At 43.4% G+C, this 18,797-nt stretch overlaps 1 pseudogene; it reads left to right on the forward strand.

Moving 5' to 3' along the window:
• The first annotated feature begins 265 nt into the window (after positions 1 to 265).
• The window catches only part of LOC147673792 (matrix metalloproteinase-14-like), a 31,885-nt pseudogene continuing 13,353 nt past the window's right edge, over positions 266 to 18,797 (forward strand).

The raw sequence follows: 18,797 nt of genomic DNA on the forward strand, positions 1-18,797 counted from the left end.
GTGTTGGCTGACGGCAGTGTGGGTCACTACCCGGTGGCTCAGGTTCCCTTTGAGTGGGAAGGGGTCTCGGGCCAGTGGAGAGTTGCTGTAAGCCCTGCCTTGCCAGCTGAATGTCTGCTCGGAAACGATCTGGAGTATACTGCCTGGAAGGAGGTGGAGTTCCAAGCCCACACAGAAATGCTGGGGTTACCAGGATGGACTTGTGTGGTCATTGGGTCCATGGCTGCCCAGCAAGGAACTCAACTCTGGGTTGGAGCCTAGGACAATGGCCGAGCCCAATGCTGGACAAGAAGAGGATGTTGTGGAGGACACAACCTGCGAGATGGATGGGGAGCCCTTGGAGGTAACTTCGGAGTCCGCTGAGGTGGATGTTGTTCCCGTGGGGGACTTGCCGAGCCATGCAGAGTGGCAGGTCGAAGGAGGGCCTACCCAGGAGGAATTCTGTTGGTCGCAGAGAGAGTGCCCCACGCTTGAAGGCGTAAGGCGGCAGGCCGTAGCCCAAGCGACCAACCAAGAGACCGACAATTACAATATTTACTGGGAGGATGGCCTCCTCTACAGTGAGCCTAAGGCTCCGGTGCATGGATCATCAAGGGCCTTAGTGGTACCCCAATGCTACCGAGCCAGCATGCTAGAATTGGCACACGAGATACCACTAGCCAGACACCTGGGTCAGGACAAAACCTTAGCACGGTTGGTCCCACAGTTTTACTGGCCCAGAATGCGAGTTGCCTCTGACACCTTTTACAAGACCTGCAAGACTTGCCAGGCAAGTGGCAAGATGGGGAATAAGTTAAAGGTCCCTTTGGAACCGCTCCCGGTTGTCGGTACCCCTTTTGAGCGGGTTGGCATTGATATTGTCGGGCCAAGGGATCCGCCGACTTCTTCGGGACACCGGTTAATTTTTGTGTTGGTGGACCAAGCCACCCGGTACCTGAAAGCAATCCCTCTGAGGACCATCACTGCACCTGTGGTAACGCGGTCCTTGATGGGGATTTTTACCCGTGTGGGATTCCCCAAGGTCGTGCGGTCTGATAGGGGCACGAACTTCATGTCGGCCTACATGCAGGCCATGTGGAAGGAGTGCGGAGTGACCTACTGGTTCTCCACTCCTTACTACCCCCAGACTAACGGGCTCATAGAGTGCTTCAATAAGACCCTGAAGGGGATGATCCGAAGCCTGCCCGAGGATTCGAGACGGAAGTGGGACGTCCTCTTACCCTGTCTACTATTTTCCTACGGAGAGGTACCGCGGAAGGGAGTCAGGTTCAGCCCCTTTGAGCTGCTCTATGGCCACCCCGTTAGGGGGCCCTCAGCCTTGTGAAGGAGGGGTTGGAGAAGACTTCGAAGAAGCATCCCTGTGACGTGGTCAGCTACAGGCTGGCATTCCGCAGCCAGATGGCCAAGCTGTGGAAGGAAGCCTCAGACAACCTGAAGGCTAGTCAAGCTGTCATGAAAGAGTGGCATGACCGCAACGCTCAGACAGTGGAGTTGGATGCTGGACAGAAGTTGTGGGTCATGGAGCCTGGAGAGCTTAGTACCCTCCAGGACCAGTGGACTGGACCATACGAGATCATAGAGAAATGAGGCCAGACCACTTACTTTGTAGACCTAAAGATCCCCGAAAACCCCATAGGGTGTTCCACATCAACCGTCTGAAACCGCACCATGAGCGATCTGAGCTTGCTCTCCTTATGGTGACGGATGGGAGCGAAGAGAAAGAGAGCGAGCCTCTTACAGACCTTCTGGCGGCCCAAGAGAAGGCTGGATCATTGGAGGGAGTGGTCCTCTCCCCATCCTTGACCCCTGAACAACAGAGGGACTGCCGCCAGGTATTGGAGCAGTACACCTCGTTGTTCTCCCTCACTCCTGGAATCACGCATCTGTGTACCCATGAAGTGGACACAGGGGACAGCCCACCCATGAAAACCAAGTCTTACCGGCTGTCCGACAAGATCAAGACCAGCATCCAGAGTGAGGTGGCTAAGATGTTGGAGCTGGGGGTGATTGAGCCTTCCAGCTGTCCTTGGGCTAGTCCGGTGGTGTTGGTGCCGAAGGCGGTCCCACCGGGCACCACACCAGAACTTCGGTTCTGTGTGGACTACCCTGGTCTGAACTGCGTGACCAAGACGGATGCTCACCCGATCCCTCTGGTGGATGAGCTGATTGACCGACTGAGAGCAGCTTAGTATCTAAGTACCATTGACCTGTCATCAGGATATTGGCAGATTGCCATGGCGGACGGAGCAAAGGAGAAGACTGCGTTCTCCACCCCCGAGGGCCACTTTCAATTCTGGGTGATGCCCTTCGGGCTCAAGAATGCTCCGGCCACTTTCCAGCGGTTGGTTAACCAGGTGCTATCTAGCCTAGAGGCCTTCTCAGCTGCCTACCTGGACGACATAGCTGTCTTCATCAGGAGCTGGGAGGACCATTTGGAGCATCTCCAGGAGGTGCTACAGGCTCTACAGCGGGCTGGCCTAACCATCAAGGCTAGCAAGTGCCAGATTGGACAGGAATCTATCGTCTACCTGGGACACCTGGTGGGCGGGGGTAAGGTGCAACCCCTCCAAGCCAAAATTGAGACCATCCTGGCCTGGGAGCCCCCCAAACCCAAATGGAGGTCCGAGCTTTCCTCGATCTCACAGGTTATTACTGCCGGTTTGTCAAGGGGTATGGAACCATCGTAGCCCCCTGACTGAATTAACATCTAAGAAGCAGCCACGTAAAGTCATCTGGACGGCTGCCTGTCAAGAGGCATTTGACACCCTGAAGCACGTGATGTGCACCGCTCCGGTGCTTAAAACTCCAGATTTCTCCAAGGAATTTAGCATTCAGACAGACGCCTCTGAGCATGGCATAGGAGCTGTGCTCTCTCAGCTGAACGAAGAAGGCTAAGACCAGTCTGTGGCCTTTATCTCCCAAAGGCTACTCCCCAGGGAACAACCGTGGAGTACAATAGAGCGTGAAGCCTTCACCGTGGTTTGGGCCCTGAAGTAGCTGAGGCCATACCTTTTTGGCTCTCACTTCCTCATTCAAACCGACCACCGACCCCTTCGCTTGCTCATGCAAATGAGAGGCGAAAACCTCAAATTGCTAAGGTGGACCATTTCCCTCCAGGGTATGGACTTTCGAGTGGAACATCGGCCCGGAGTAGACCACGCCAACGCTAACGGTCTCTCCTGGTTTTTCCGCCTTAGTGATGAGAACTACCTAGAGGTTGGGTAGCTCTCCCCACTTTTGGCTGGGGGGGCGCATGTTAGACCTGTCAGCTCTAGCGTGGTATTACCCTGTTTTTTTTGTCCCTTTCGAATTATTTTTGGCACCATTTTTTGGGGATCTAGGTCCCAGGCTTTTGCAATCTAGACCAGGACCATCCTGCCCTTCTTCAAGCGCTGTCAGGAAGCGCCTGCCTGTTGTGAGCCCTGCTGGGGGATCAACACAGGTAACCGGCACTGACTGCATGAACTGTGCCCCCCTGCGCTGTGCTCCCAAGCGCTGTCATCTCACTAGCGCTATTCTGCCTGAACTGTGCTCCCCCAGCGCTAAGCTCTCTAAGCGCTGCATGTGCCTGGAGACCTGCCTGCCTCCCAAGCGCCGTGCTGTGTAGACTAGGTGCTGTATCACCCAAGCACTTACTGGCCCAGCACTTCCCCCTGCTGCTGGGCGCTGTGTCCCGAAGCGCTGAGGCCTCCGAGCGCTACTTGCCACACTCACCGCCACCTGCATTGCTGCTGAAGAAGTGCTACATCGCAGAGATCACTGCCGCAGGCCCGGACTCACCTGCACTGCCGTGGGGGCCAAACACTGCGACTCGCCGCGCGCTGGTGGCGCGTTGTGCTGACCCCGGTTGGCCGCTGCTGCAGAGTGCTCCTAGGGCCCGTAAATCACCGCTGCGGCCCAGGCGTGTAAAGTAACGAAGAGGCAGGAAACAGATGATCAAACTATTGAGGAATAGTTTATTTGAGCATTAGGCAGCAGAATACAGGAGCGCAGCCTGTCAAAGTGAAGTCCAGAGATCAACTGACCACAATGCGGTTCATGTATAACTGTGTCCAGCATTGACACGAGGGACGCACTTTTGAAGAGAAACATTCTCTTCAAAAGTGCGTGCAGCATGATAGAACACTAAACAGATGCTAATACATGAGCGCGCCGTAGCGTGCCATGTTATCATTTAAATAAACACACTTACATGTACTTTACATCTTCTCCCTATTTACATAAATAAAAGAAAATAAAAGGAAAATAAAAAGTCAAAACTTAAGAAAGAAAATAATCTTTAAAACGAGCTGGAAGGGAACAATTCCTGTGACACCTGTCAGTGGAAACATAAGAAGAACTTGCATCAACATGAGGGTTAACAGCAGTATCACATATTGGTTCTTCAACATTAGAATCTGCAATAGAATTTGAGTTAGAAGCTGAAAATCGAGAACAAGAAAAGCTAACAGGTGAATGTTCATCAGAAGTGGTACCTAAAGGAAAAAAGAACAAGAGGAAGATTCATTTATATATTTACTAGTGGAGATTTTTCTTGCCTGTTCTGGAGTAAGTCTGACAATGACACACTTACTCCACCACCCCTTTCCATCAAGAAACAGAGATCCCTTAGATACTTTGAGGACCTGGGCAGGTAAAGAGAATGTCGACAGGCCTTTCTTAACCTTGCTATTAAACTTAACCATGACCCAGTCTCCAACATTGAAAGGTTGAAAAGAAGAAAGAAATTTTGAATTAAAATTTTTTTCTTGGGTCAATTGCTTAGAAGCAACATTTACTTTAACAATTTCCTTGTCATGACAAGCTAAGCAAGAGTTGTCCTTAACTTTCAAGTCTTTTATCCAAGATGGGCAAACATTCCCATTTGGATTTCTCTTCCTCAGAAGTCTGAAAGGGGAAACACCAGTTGTACTATGAGGGGTAACTAAATAAGACCATAGTTTGCCCCTAAGAAATCTTTCTACATCCAAATTAGAAGACACAGCAGTCTGTATTCCTTCCTTGAAAAACGTATTCATTCTCTCTATAAGTCCATTGGATGAAGGAGAATACAATGCCACTCTAAGATGTTTAATATCGTATGACTTAAGAAACGACTCAAAAGAGGACGAACAAAAATGAGAGCCATTGTCACTGACCAATTCTCTAGGGGGACCCTCAGAGAGAAAAATTTTACTCAGAAAATTAATGGCAACAACAGAAGTGGGAGACTCAGCAAACTCAAAAGCACACCACTTAGAATGGTAGTCAACCAATGAAACAATATAACGTTTATCACTAGGTAACACTTCCCAAGGCCCAGAAAAATCAATAGCCAGATTTTGCCAAGCTTCAACAGGAAAGGGAACTGTGTGCAAAGGTAAAAGGGGTGTCTTCCAATGCTTATCCGAGACCAAGCAAGTAGAACAAGAATCAATCCAGTTAGAAACATCCCCATCTAAACCAGGCCACCAAAAGTGTTCCTTCAATTTCCTCGAGGTGCTACCAATACCAAGGTGTCCTTGATGAGCAGAGTCAAAAAGTTTTTTCTGAATACCTAAAGGTGGGACACATAAATCACCCCTAAAAATGACATCATTTATAATGGTAAGTTCTCCAGAAACCTGAGCAAAGAACTTCAATGAAGCAGGAAGTGAACAAATTTTTGGCCATCCAGAAATAATTAGATTTTTAACATTGAGAAGAACTTAATCTTCAGAGCAACTATGCAGCCATTCAGCCTCTGAAATACAAAAAGGTGAAAGAACCAACTCCTCTATAGATGCTACAACGCATTCAACATCATCAAAGGAATCATCTTCTACATCATTTTTATCCAAAGTCAGTCTTGAAAGAGCATCAGCTCGCAAATTATTGCCACCTGAAATGTGTCTAATTGTAAAATTGTACTCATATAGCTTGGATAAAATGCGAACTAATCTAGAAGAAGCCTTGCCTGTTCCATTGCCATTGAGAAGATGAAGTAAGGGCTTGTGATCACTGAGGAGGGTAAAGTGTGATCCCCAAATAAACGTTTTAAATTTCTCAATTGTCCAGGAACAGGCAAGGGCTTCTCTTTCAATAGTGCTATAATGAGACTCAGCTACATTTAAGGCCCTTGATGCAAAACCTACAGTGTTCTCTTTACAAGAGTTTCTTTGAGTAAGCACTGCACCTAAACCTCTTTGACTAGCGTCAACAGCGATGGTACACTCTAAGCCTGGATTGAAAGAGGACAGCGCAGGTGCTTCTACAATGACCCTTTTAACCATGTCAAAAGCCTTGTTAGCTTCCTCAGACCAAGTAAATTTAACATCTTTTTTAAGTAGGGTGCGAAGAGGTTGGACAAACTGAGAATAATTTTGGATAAAGCGTGAATAGTACTCAGCAAGCCCAAGAAATGACCTCAGAGCATCCTTGTCTTTAGGGACAGCAACATTAGAAATAGCTTCAGTTAAACAAATTTTGGGTTTGATACCATGTGCGGAAATACTGTGACCAAGATAGTCCAGTTCTTTTACCATAAATATGCATTTTTTAACACCCAAGGTTATTCCAATTTCTTGAAAGCGAGATAGAACCTTCCTTAAAACTTTAATATGTTCTGATCTATCTTTTGAATGTATCAGAACATCATCCTGATAGGCTTGTACGTTTGGAATGTCATGCAAAATTGTGTCCATAAATTTTTGGAAGACACTGGCGGCAGATGCCAAGCCAAAAGGAAGTCGGAGGTATTTGAATGCCCCAAAAGGAGTTATGAAAGTGGTTAATTCAGAAGAGGACCTCGAGAGAGGGATCTGATGATACGCACTCTTGAGGTCCAAAAGTGAAAAAATTTTAGATTCCGAAATACCTGCCAACAATTCCTGAATTTTCGGTAATGGATGGCAATCCACAATAATGTTTTGATTAAGGGAGCGCAAGTCTGCACACAAACGAATTGAGGAATCCTTTTTTTTAACGACAACTATGGGACTGACCCATAAGGAAGAATTGGTAGGGACAATAATACCTTCTGAAACCAGATTGTCTAGTACTTTTCTTAGTTCATCTCTTACATTCAAGGGAACATTCCTTAGTTTATGGGAGACAGGAATGGCATTAGGTTTCAGTCTGATCAGGTGCTCAAAATCCTTAATGTAGCCAACAGAATCTTTGAAAACTTCCGGAAATTCAGATATCAAGCTCTGAATTTCTAGGTTTTCCTCATGAGCAACATTAAAAATTGACATCTCATTAATTTGAACGGGTGAATCAGAACCAGGAACCAATTTCAGATACTGGAAGATTGTTGAAAATCTCCTTTCCAGCAGTTCCCAAATGACTATATAGAATAGCCAGCTTCCTCTTTGCAGAGTACTCATCTGCTCCAATTGCCACTAAGTAATTTTCAAAACTTATGAACCACAATTTCCATGACTCCTTGGGCCTCATTTATGACTTTTTGCCGTAGGGAAGCGCAGCAGGCCTTCCTGCTGCGCTTCCCTACGGCAAAAGAAAAGGGCAGAAATGCGCCGTATCTATAAGATACGGCGCATTCCTGTCCTTTTCCCCTCCGCCGGCGCACAATGGGCTGCCTGCGTTGCGGGGAAGATTATTTTTGTACAGGAAGGGAAACCTTTCTGTACAGAAATAATCACAAGAGGCTTTTCCTCTTTCTATGTGTGCTGTAGAATGCAGCACACATAGAAAAAGGAAATACGAGGAGAAATAAAGACATTTCTCCCTGTTGCGCCTCCCTTACGCCTCCCCTGGGGCGGCGTAAGCTTTTGGCACTGCTTCAGAGTTACGATTTCTCGTAAATCTGGGGCAGTGTCAAAAGGGCATGGATGTTGCTGGGAACGCCCCCAGCAACACCCATTGCACGCCCCTTTAACGCAGTACACTGCGTTAAAGGGACTGATATTTATCAGCTAGCAGTACGCCACAAAAACTGCCGTACTGCTGCCTGATAAATACCACGCTGGCTTCTGCGCCACGGAACTTCATGAAAAGTGAAGTTCCGATGGCACAAGGGGCCTCATAAATGAGGCCCCTTAGGTTTACCAGGATTAGGTAAAAAATGATTCAAGTACACAATTTGTTGACTAGTGGCCATAATGGATAAATTAATAAAGAATAGGAAGCTTTGTAAAATTCTTTTAAAATTCTGATAACAATATATAATGCAGTTGTAATAAATAGACAAAAGCCTTTAGTCTCGTAAATTTCAAATAAATACCTTTTGAAATCGGTGCGCTCGCTGTTGGAAAATGAGAAAAACACACTCGAAAATCACTCGTAGAAATGTTGTCATGGAAACGAGCTAAACGAGTGAATAAAATGGCCGCCTGAGCGTGAGCGTGGTGACGTTGTCAAGATGACGTCATACGCGTCATGAGGCGCTCGACGAATCAACCGCTGAGATGCCAGAAATATGAAAAGTAAAGAAATTCCTCAGAGCTTAGCGTAGCGTCGTGCAATGACGAGGTTTCCAGTCTCAGTAGCGGAATTTGAAGATGAAGAAGCGAAGCGCAAATTCAAATGCAGGTGTTTTTAAAAGGAATGCGCAAAAAATGGTAAAATGCTGCCAAAATCACCAGAATCGCCGTAATCCTTGTCGCCAATATGTAAAGTAACGAAGAGGCAGGAAACAGATGATCAAACTATTGAGGAATAGTTTATTTGAGCATTAGGCAGCAGAATACAGGAGCGCAGCCTGTCAAAGTGAAGTCCAGAGATCAACTGACCACAATGCGGTTCATGTATAACGGTGTCCAGCATTGGCACGAGGGACGCACTTTTGAAGAGAAACATTCTCTTCAAAAGTGCGTGCAGCATGATAGAACAATAAGCAGATGCTAATACATGAGCGCGCCGTAGCGTGCCATGTTATCATTTAAATAAACACACTTACATGTACTTTACAAGGCGCCTGACTGTACACTTCTCCCTGTTGCCACATTCACTGCTGCGGCCCCCGAAGCCTGGGGAGGGCCGCCGCGGTATTACTGAAGGCTGCGCTGGGCCTTAGAAGTTGCCGCCACCACCATCACGTGGCGGGCGCCGACAGCGTCATAGGCCGTGCCCCCGGCAGCTGCCGCGCAGCCATTTGTCGAGGCTACCGCGCCCGCAAGCCGCGCTGCGATTGGCCGCTGCCGGCGCGCCTCTGCCACTCTGCCTCCTGATTAGTCCTGGGCCTGAAAAGGCATCGGAAGGCCCAGGACCAGCTCTGAACACCGGCAAGGGGGCTCACAGGAGAGCGCTAGCCCCCCAACTTGCACCAGCCCAGGACCTAGCAGCGAAGGCCTCACGGAGGCCAGAACTAGAGGTAACAACCCCCGGGGGAGGGTGAAAGCATCCAGGAATAGCGGGGCTGCCGAGGAGCCTGGCCACATCAGAGTTGCAGCCCCGTGTCTGCCCCTCCCCCGCAGGAGACTGTAGTTGGGCCCCATTGGCCCTAATTAACCCTATAAAGGCCTTGAGAACTGGGCTTGAGAACTGCCTTATAACTTGTTGTGTTCTGCCTAAGGTAACCCCCTTTTACCGGAACTGAACATTCTAGAGTGTCCTTATGTAGGGAAATGCTGTATATGTTGCTGTTGTGCCATGGATGCATATGTTGAATTATCTCAACGATCCCCTTGCACAGGAGATGTTTTAGTGTTGAAGCCAGACCTATACAATGTTACAGTTAATGAATCTGCTTACAAAGAATGTGATTGCCTAGACTGCCCCTACATAATAGCGAGGTACTTGCAGTGATATTGGCCTGATGTTTAAGAAATGAGTCTAGATAAAAAGTCTTGTTTGAAGCAACAATCTGGTGTGGTGTCATTTTATTGCCTGTGTCTCCCTGTCTCAGTGTGAGTGTGTGCTGCACTTCTGCTTTTCACATTGTCTTCGGGTGCCTTCCTGCCTCGCACTAAGCTACTGTGGTGGACTTTTTGACTCCAGTTTCTAACACTGTCTAATTAATTTCTATAAGTCTGTGGGACCCAATGACCCATAATGCAATCCAGAGGTTCTAATTTCTGTTGTACACTGCTTAAAAAGAAGGCTTTTATCTATGTCATCAGATTGCAATATCAAGTCAAGTCAAGTCAAGTCAATAAAACTTTATTCGGATCACAAGGTATCCATAAAAGTACAAGTGCATAAAAAGGAACATAAAAAGTTCACAAAACAGTTAAAAAAGAAGCATCACAAATTCACAAAAATTACACACAGGTTCAAAAATCATGCATAGTTAATCTAGCTCGAACAGCTGTACGCAAAAAAGTGCCAATGAGAAATATGAGTTCATCATTGTCCATAAATAATATCATTTCATGTGCATTTTCCAAGCTGATGGGCTTTAATTTTTTAAAATAGGAAGTTAAAAACCATTTAATATATTTCATGTAAAATTTGCAAAAGAATAAAAAATGCAACGCAGATTGTCCACTCGAGCCATCACACGGACAGGGCAACGAATCAAGTTCTTTCTGATGGCCGAGGGGAAAACAAAGTACAAATGTGATTGAGCCTGCCCTTAACCGGAATAATATACCCCGTACCAATTGTCTCATTGGAAGTGTCAAATTATGGGGCAAGAGCGACGTTAAGAAATCAAAGGTCAGATATGATGAAACAGTAATCTTAGAAGATTCCCTGTCTAGTCTTTCTTCAGCGTAAAGTGTGTATAGAGCATTTCCTATTTCATTTTTATGTGGGAGATTGTCAAGAGTATTCTTGATAAAAACATTCCCACAATTAATGCTACAAAGACTGTTATACACACCAGAGAGCCAGGGAATATTCATACTTTTATCACAGTTCCGACAATCAGAAATAATATCTCTGGAAAGTGAGGCCGCCAGGTTCTTCCAAATAGAAAGCCAAAGCAAGGCCGTGCGAGCCCGAATGAAGTCCTCTATAAAAATCAAATTGAACTCCTTATGACAGACATATTGTGTGGTAGAGATAGGAACACAGAGCATCTTCCTAAGAAATCTATTCTCTTCCACTTGAATAGGTCCACTCTTGGCCACACCCCAAACCTCCGTGCCATAAGTGGCCACGGGGATACACTCAACTTTATAAATTTTTAAGATAGCGGATAGAGTACAAGTGTGTTTGGAACGGGTTGGCTTAGGATTGAATTAATGGCCTTTGAGAACCTACTCCTGGAGTGAGCAATATGCTCAGTTCAGGAGTTGTTCGCAGCAAAGGCCACACCTAAATAAAAACTATTAGTGGACCATAATTTGTCTGTACCTACCGAGATACTACCTAACTGTCATTTGTTAGGGCCACAAGACATGATAAAGAATTTTTTTTAATTGTTTTTTAAATCAAGGGATTCCATATAATCAACGAATCCCTTCACCAGAATGCGTAGAGCATTCGGTGTGCGGCCCATAAGCACTGCGTCATCTGCATAAAGTAGGACGGGGAGGGAGTTGCCCAAGATTTTAGGGACGTCGTGTGTAAGATGGGTGAGGGTTTTAGGCAGACCGTTAATATAAATAATAAAAAGAAGGGGAGCTAAAACACATCCCTGTCTAACCCCTCTTTGAACTTTAAAGGTATTTGTTACTTCGCCCCCCCTGGCCAATTCTGACACAAGCTTTCAAATCTTTTTGCAGATAAGCTAAGAAGTGCACAAGGGGCTCGTCTAAGTCGTAATTCAAAAGAGCTGTCCAGAGCTTCGATCTATTTACAAAATCGAACGCAGAGGACAGGTCCATGAAAGCGAGATAGACTGGTGATCTACGTGCGATGTTGTATTTCCCCAGGATTAAATTTAAATTAAGGCACTGCTCAATGGTTCCGACCCTATTACGGAAAACTAATTGGCAGCGTTCCAAGATACCATTATCCTCGGTCCAACATAGAATCATGTTATATAAGATCCTACTAAGTATTTTTAACATATTATGGATAAGGTAGATGGGCCTGTAACAGTTTGGTTGTGAACGATCTCCCTTTTTAAAAACAGGGACGATAATGCTTGTAGACCAAGTACAAGGAAGGGGAGCAACAGTAAGATTATTAAAAACATTTAAAAGAAGTGGAGCCCAGACATCTAAGTTTATTTTGATAATATCGATGGGTAGGCCATCAGGGCCCGGTGTCTTACTCCCCATACTCTGATTAATGCCATCTTCCACTTCAGGTAAGGTTATATCAACCCTCGGTGGGTGGCGAAAAATCAGTGGGGCCGGCTCCGGTCGGGGCACAGCATAGATGGCATTAAAATGATTGACCCATGCTTCACCTGTAATAGTACAACTGATCGGGGTCATGAGCTGCCCTGAGGAGCGTAAATCTTTAATAGCTGACCAGAAGGCATTACCCTTCTTTAACTCAGCAGCTCTGGCCAGAGCTGCCCAGCAACCTTCTAAGATCTCCGTTTTCCTCTTACTAACAACAGCTTTATACCAAGATCTTGCTTCTGTTACTTTAGTCGGACAGGTTGATTTAGAAGACAATGCCCTTCGCAGTTCCCTATTTGCCTCTGGACACTCATGGTTAAACCATTTGGGATCTTGTACAATATCCCTGCAAGTTGCAGATAGTAAAGTTTTAGAGGCTAAACATATCTTGACAAAATCACAGATGGCCTTGGGATGTGGAACCATGTCTAATAAGCATGAATTAAAGAGATGTAGTGTGTCTCTAAAAAAGGCATAAAACACTGACCTGGTGTTGATCCCCTGCCATCTAAGTCTAAGTTTGTCTGTGAAGGGTGAAAGGTTCCTAACACCACACTCCTTATTAAAGATCGTTCGGGATCCCATGCTTATAACAACCCTGATAGGGTTGTGATCTCCTTGGCTCATTGGAATAACAGCACCATCCAATAGACAGCCCACTATACATGTTGAGGCGAAGAAATAATCAATAGTTGAGGAACACCCCCTACCTCTAAAAGTTGGCACTGGCTGGACATTGGAAATGGAATTAACAACAGTGTCCATGACATTTTGCAGGTTATGGGTATATAAAAAGGCGGACAATTTAGTTCCCCTTTGGCAAAAAGTACTCTGCCCATGTCGCCTATTGTATGGGGCCACACTCGTCAACCTGGCATAAAAAGATTGCAATATCTTAATCAGCGGGGGATTTTAATGCAAAACTGGGGTCTGCCACTACTATTATCCAGCCTTTCATTGTCGTGCAGGACATAGACTTCACTGGGAATAAAGACTATATGGGTAGAAAGCGACAAAACTCTTACTCGAATCCGACCTGCAGAATGGAATGGGGCTTAGGGCCAGTCTCAAGTGAGAGGTCCCTACATTTAATGGGCAAGGGCAAGGTTCAGTTATTGACTATGTTTTAGTCTCACTTACTGTTGACGCTCTTATTGAAACCATCAATGTGGTGTTTTATGCCTCTGGTGAGCATAATTCCATTAAGTTATCCTTGGCTTTCCTGGGCCAGTCCATCATTTTCTACAGGCGAGCACAGTGGGGGTATGCTTGCATGATCTAGGGTTGCGGGTTAGGTGGAAAGGTGTAGACTTTCCAAAGTTCCTTATCTGGCTGATAACATCCAACTTACCCCTAGTAGTGAATTATTGGTTGGTGGACACGCAACCCAGTACTGCTAGAATCGAGGCCTTTGTCTCATTGGAAACTAGAATCAAGAACAACCTCTTGAGGAAGGCACAGACTCCAAATGTCACTAAAACAGGTTGGTTCGGCAAGGAGATTAGGTGTGCAAATAGGTCTATGCGGGAAGCACTGTCATCAGCCCCTAGGGGCAGGATGAAGGTTATGGGTGTGTTGAGCTGAATACGTAATATCCTTCAGAAATAGAAAGTGTGCTATTGAGCAAGAGATGTGAGAGGGCTTTGGTAAATGTATCGCCAGATCTAGCTGCGGTGCTTACAAATGGGTTACCCACTTCAAAGCCATTTACTCTTATGAGGGCCCTGGGGATAGTAAGTCTGTCAATCAATAATCCTTCTTTCCACTATTCATACTGTTTGCGCTAGAGGAGGTTTGGGAGGCGACTTTGGATAGCCCTTCCAAGAAAACACCTGGCCTGTAAAGGGTCCCAATGAACCTGTATAAGTCAACTGTGAAATTGTGTGCCCCAATCACTACTAATGTAATTAATAACGCATCGCTATGATGCTTTCCCAAAACACGGCATAAAGCAGTGATAGTCCTCGTGTAGAAAAAAAGGCTGCAAAAATGACCAGCAATGTTGTGTGGCGATTTCCCTTCTGGACTCATTGGTTAAGGTTATCAGATATATAGTTCTTAGAAGGATTGCTGTAGTGTGAATAAGATAATCTACCAAATACAATAAGGGTTCAGGTAAGTACTAGGCACTATTGAGCAATGTCTCAATCTCCACTTAGTAGGCAGTAAATATACTTTGGAAAAGGGAACTTGTTATATCTCTCATTCATAGATCTATCCCGTGCACTTGATAGAGGTAATCGTAGTAAACTTTGGGATATACTTTTTAACCTAGGGCTAGATGAGGCTTTGATCACCTTTCTCCGGGCGCTGCACTGTGGGGTTAGCACCTCTGTTTGATATGGTCCAGAGGGCAAATGCACTGACAATTTTTAACTACATTGTGGTGTCCTTCAGGGTTGTGTCCTGCCCCTATCCGGTTTCTACTTTATATTAATTGGGTAAATGTAACCTTAACTGGATCGGGGAAGGAGATACCCATGAAAAAGTCTGCACTAGTTCCAGCCCTGCTATACGCAGATGCTGTGCTAATGTTTTGTACTCCTAAGGGCCTGAGGGCTTTGTTACCTTTATGGATGGACTGAACTCGAACACCAATATAGGTAAAACCAAGTACATGGTATGAGAGAAGAAGGCAGGGAAGGCGGGTTAATTCTCTATTGAAAGAAAACAATTGAAAGGGTTACAAAATGTCTTTATTTATAAGGCGTCTTTGATGAGAAATCCACATGGCTGCCCTGCATAGAAAACTGGTGCTTATACTTTGGTGTCTCCGTGAGCACCCTGTTTGACTTCTCTAAGAGACTGGGTAGCAGGCCTGTACAACCCCTTTTAGAGGTCTTTCAGAGAAAGTACTTACCTCTTTTAATGTATTTAGCAGGGGTTTGGGGCTTCCAAGATGTTGCACCAATGCAGGTGAAGGAGAACCATTTCTGCTACCGTCTTTTGCGATTACTTCCTTCAACCCCTAATTTTTTCAACATGAGAAGCTGGGCATCCAATATGTAACTGACTAAATTAAGGTGGCCCCTTTGGTTCTTTGGGTTGCTTTAAGGGCTAATGAACTTGCCACCTTAATAGGGATATATTACTGATTAATGGATTTGTTAAAAGGGTCTGCCATCCCTGATTGAGCTATATGATATCTATGGCTAAAGAAATTGGGTGGACGGATATGTTTTTATCTCTGGCCTTGATCACAAAGGCTGATATACTTAAGGTTAAACACCTTTTTGCATTCCACAACAGGACATGCAGAGAATAGGAGCAGATGCCTAAATCTGTTATGCAGGATTATGCTATCATACAGACCTCACCCAACTTGGAGCAATACTTTACCTGGGTTGAGAACCCCTGGGAAGGCTCACTTTCATCTGAGTTCCATCTAGGGACCATTAAATCACCTTTTGTGTTTACCTTGGGTCAATGTGAATCTGGTTCTGTGCTTGTTTTTGTGATGAGACTCTGCACAATCCCTTGACCTTTTATCTTCTTTTGTAAATATTATGCCTATTATAAAACCGGTGCTTAATATGTTTGAACTTTGACAATGGAAGTCTGCACTTTATTTGTTAAGAATGTTGCCTAATGTCCAGGTTTGCCTTTAATGTTAGGTAGTCTTTTTTAAATCTGCAATCTCTAAGTAAAGGTCCTTTCTGTTCTAATGAGCTTTGACTTTTACATGTGTAATTTTATATGAATGGATGATGATGGATTTCTGTGCTGTTTTTATGATTGATGATGTATTTCTGTACTGCTTTTATGATTGTTATAAATAATCAAAGATAGCCTATTGATGATGATATTGACATGTTATACCACTATATTAACAACAACAAAAGAAACCACAACAAGACAATTCACATTTAAAAGTATTGTGAAACAAAGGTAGTCAAATACAATTAAATAGAAAAAATATCAGCATTATAATAAGCAAATGCAACACAACTTAAATGTTTATAGCAAAGTTACAGAACACTAAAATATCAAAATGTAAACATATAAAAATAAACCTACTGTTCTCAAACAAATACAAACTACATTACCTAGAGTCCAATACTGTTACATTACTACAAAAAAGTTACAATATAGAAAATAAACCACTACATTGACAAAGAAAACCTACCATAAATATATAATCTGTAATTCTTTCTACAATATTTTTAATTATTACAATATTAATAAATTTATATTTACCTGGAACATTTTGAAATCTATGAACAAATTTAAACAATGCATCAAAAGGTCATAAAATAAATTAATATTCCAGTACTTATTACAAGTAAGAAAACTACAACACAATAGACACTAATACAAAAGTCATACATTAAATGTAATTACGTAACACATAAATAATATCAAATACTAATAAAACAGCTAATAAAAATAGCCTCAATTGCTCAAAAACACAATATCTATATTACAATTAAAATTTACATATGTAGAAATTAATGATTCATACATACAACATACGTAAGTCCACCACAACATTTCAGGGTCAGGCAAAAAGTATTACTTACAATTCAGTAACTGAAGTCCTTGAAGAAGAATCCTAAATCCATAATTGAAATTGTAAATCCACAAACAAGATTCTCATAAAAACAGCATAAAAAATTTACAAATATTTGAAAAATAAATAATCCAACTAAAAAATCCATATAACTTCCTTTGAGTCCCTTGAAAACCAAAACAAAATATGCAAAAAGTGTACACATGCTCCAGGACCACTAATTAAGCAAAATCATTTTAAAACTTTGAACATAACAAAATTCATCTTATTTTTGTGCAGTAAAAAAACACAATCCGGAATCAAAAATCTTCCACCCACTATTGTAAGTTGCTTCTTAAACAAAATACATACCCTCCATCTAAACAATTAATACCTACATACAAGCACAATAAGAAATACATGTATACACTATATCCACATTGAAACTAGAAACCTACAAAATATCCTAATAGGTACGACCTACCACACTCACATAACTAACATACTCTATTTCCCAGTTCCAGCTAACAAAAACACTATAACTGTATAACCTTTACACACTAACCTAAATAATATTGCTCCCCACTCACAAGAATTGCTTGAAAATAGTAAAACAAAGTGTCCTTAACTGAAGCAGAGCGCCACACCCAGAATAATCCATTCACTAGACCAGCAAACAAAGTCTTAATAAGAAAATACAATTCAGTAACTGAAGTCCTTGAAGAAGAATCCTAAATCCATAATTGAAATTGTAAATCCACAAACAAGATTCTCATAAAAACAGCATAAAAAATTTACAAATATTTGAAAAATAAATAATCCAACTAAAAAATCCATATCACTTCCTTTGAGTCCCTTGAAAACCAAAACAAAATATGCAAAAAGTGTACACATGCTCCAGGACCACTAATTAAGCAAAATCATTTTAAAACTTTGAACATAACAAAATTCATCTTATTTTTGTGCAGTAAAAAAACACAATCCGGAATCAAAAATCTTCCACCCACTATTGTAAGTTGCTTCTTAAACAAAATACATACCCTCCATCTAAACAATTAATACCTACATACAAGCACAATAAGAAATACATGTATACACTATATCCACATTTAAACTAGAAACCTACAAAATATCCTAATAGGTACGACCTACCACACTCACATAACTAACATACTCTATTTCCCAGTTCCACCTAACAAAAACACTATAACTATATAACCTTTACACACTAACCTAAATAATATTGCTCCCCACTCACAAGAATTGCTTGAAAATAGTAAAACAAAGTGTCCTTAACTGAAGCAGAGCGCCACACCCAGAATAATCCATTCACTAGACCAGCAAACAAAGTCTTAATAAGAAAATAACTACAAGATCAAGTTATCAGTGGAAAAAACAGCTAAAACTAAGTAAAAAAAGATTTCATTCCCATCACAACAAATACAAAAAAGTTAATAATAACCTGAAAAAAGAATTTTAAAAACTGTGGGCCTCATTTATGGCATTTTGGCAAAGGGCAGCGCAGCAAGGCAACTTTCTGTGCTGCCCTACGCCAAAGTGAAAGGGCAGGAATGCACAGTATTTAAACAATACAGTGCACTTCTGTCCTTTCTGCCTGTACTGGTGCCATTTTGGCAGCCTAGTGCCAACGTAGGCACCCCTCCACCGTGATGCAAGGGTGCCTCTTTTGCAGACAGGATTGTTTTTGTACAGGAAGAGGCACCTTACCGCACAAAAATGATTCTACGAGGCATTGTCCTCTTTCTATGTGTGCTGCAGAATGCAGCTCCCATGGAAAGAGGAAACAAAATGAAGAGAAATAAACATATTTGTCCTCAGTATGCCTCACCTCAGGTGGCATACAGATTTAATGCTTCCCCACGACTATATCACTTTGTAAATCTGGAACAGCATCAAATTCCATGAGTGCTGAGTGGGAAAAGCCGCAGCAGCACCAATGGAACACCTCCTGGGCATAGAGTAAGGTGGCGCAACAATTTGCTGTGCCTCACCTTAGTCATGATTTATGAGGCCACTCAAAGCCATGCAGAGTGACTTTGTGAGGCTTCATAAATCTTTATGAGAGCCCTGAATCAGGCATACACCACTTTACGTGGTGAAAAATTGATGCAGGGCTCTCATAACTA

This window comes from Lissotriton vulgaris, chromosome 12 (assembly GCF_964263255.1).
Source record: "Lissotriton vulgaris chromosome 12, aLisVul1.2, whole genome shotgun sequence".
In the NCBI taxonomy this organism is placed as follows: Eukaryota; Metazoa; Chordata; class Amphibia; order Caudata; family Salamandridae; genus Lissotriton; species Lissotriton vulgaris.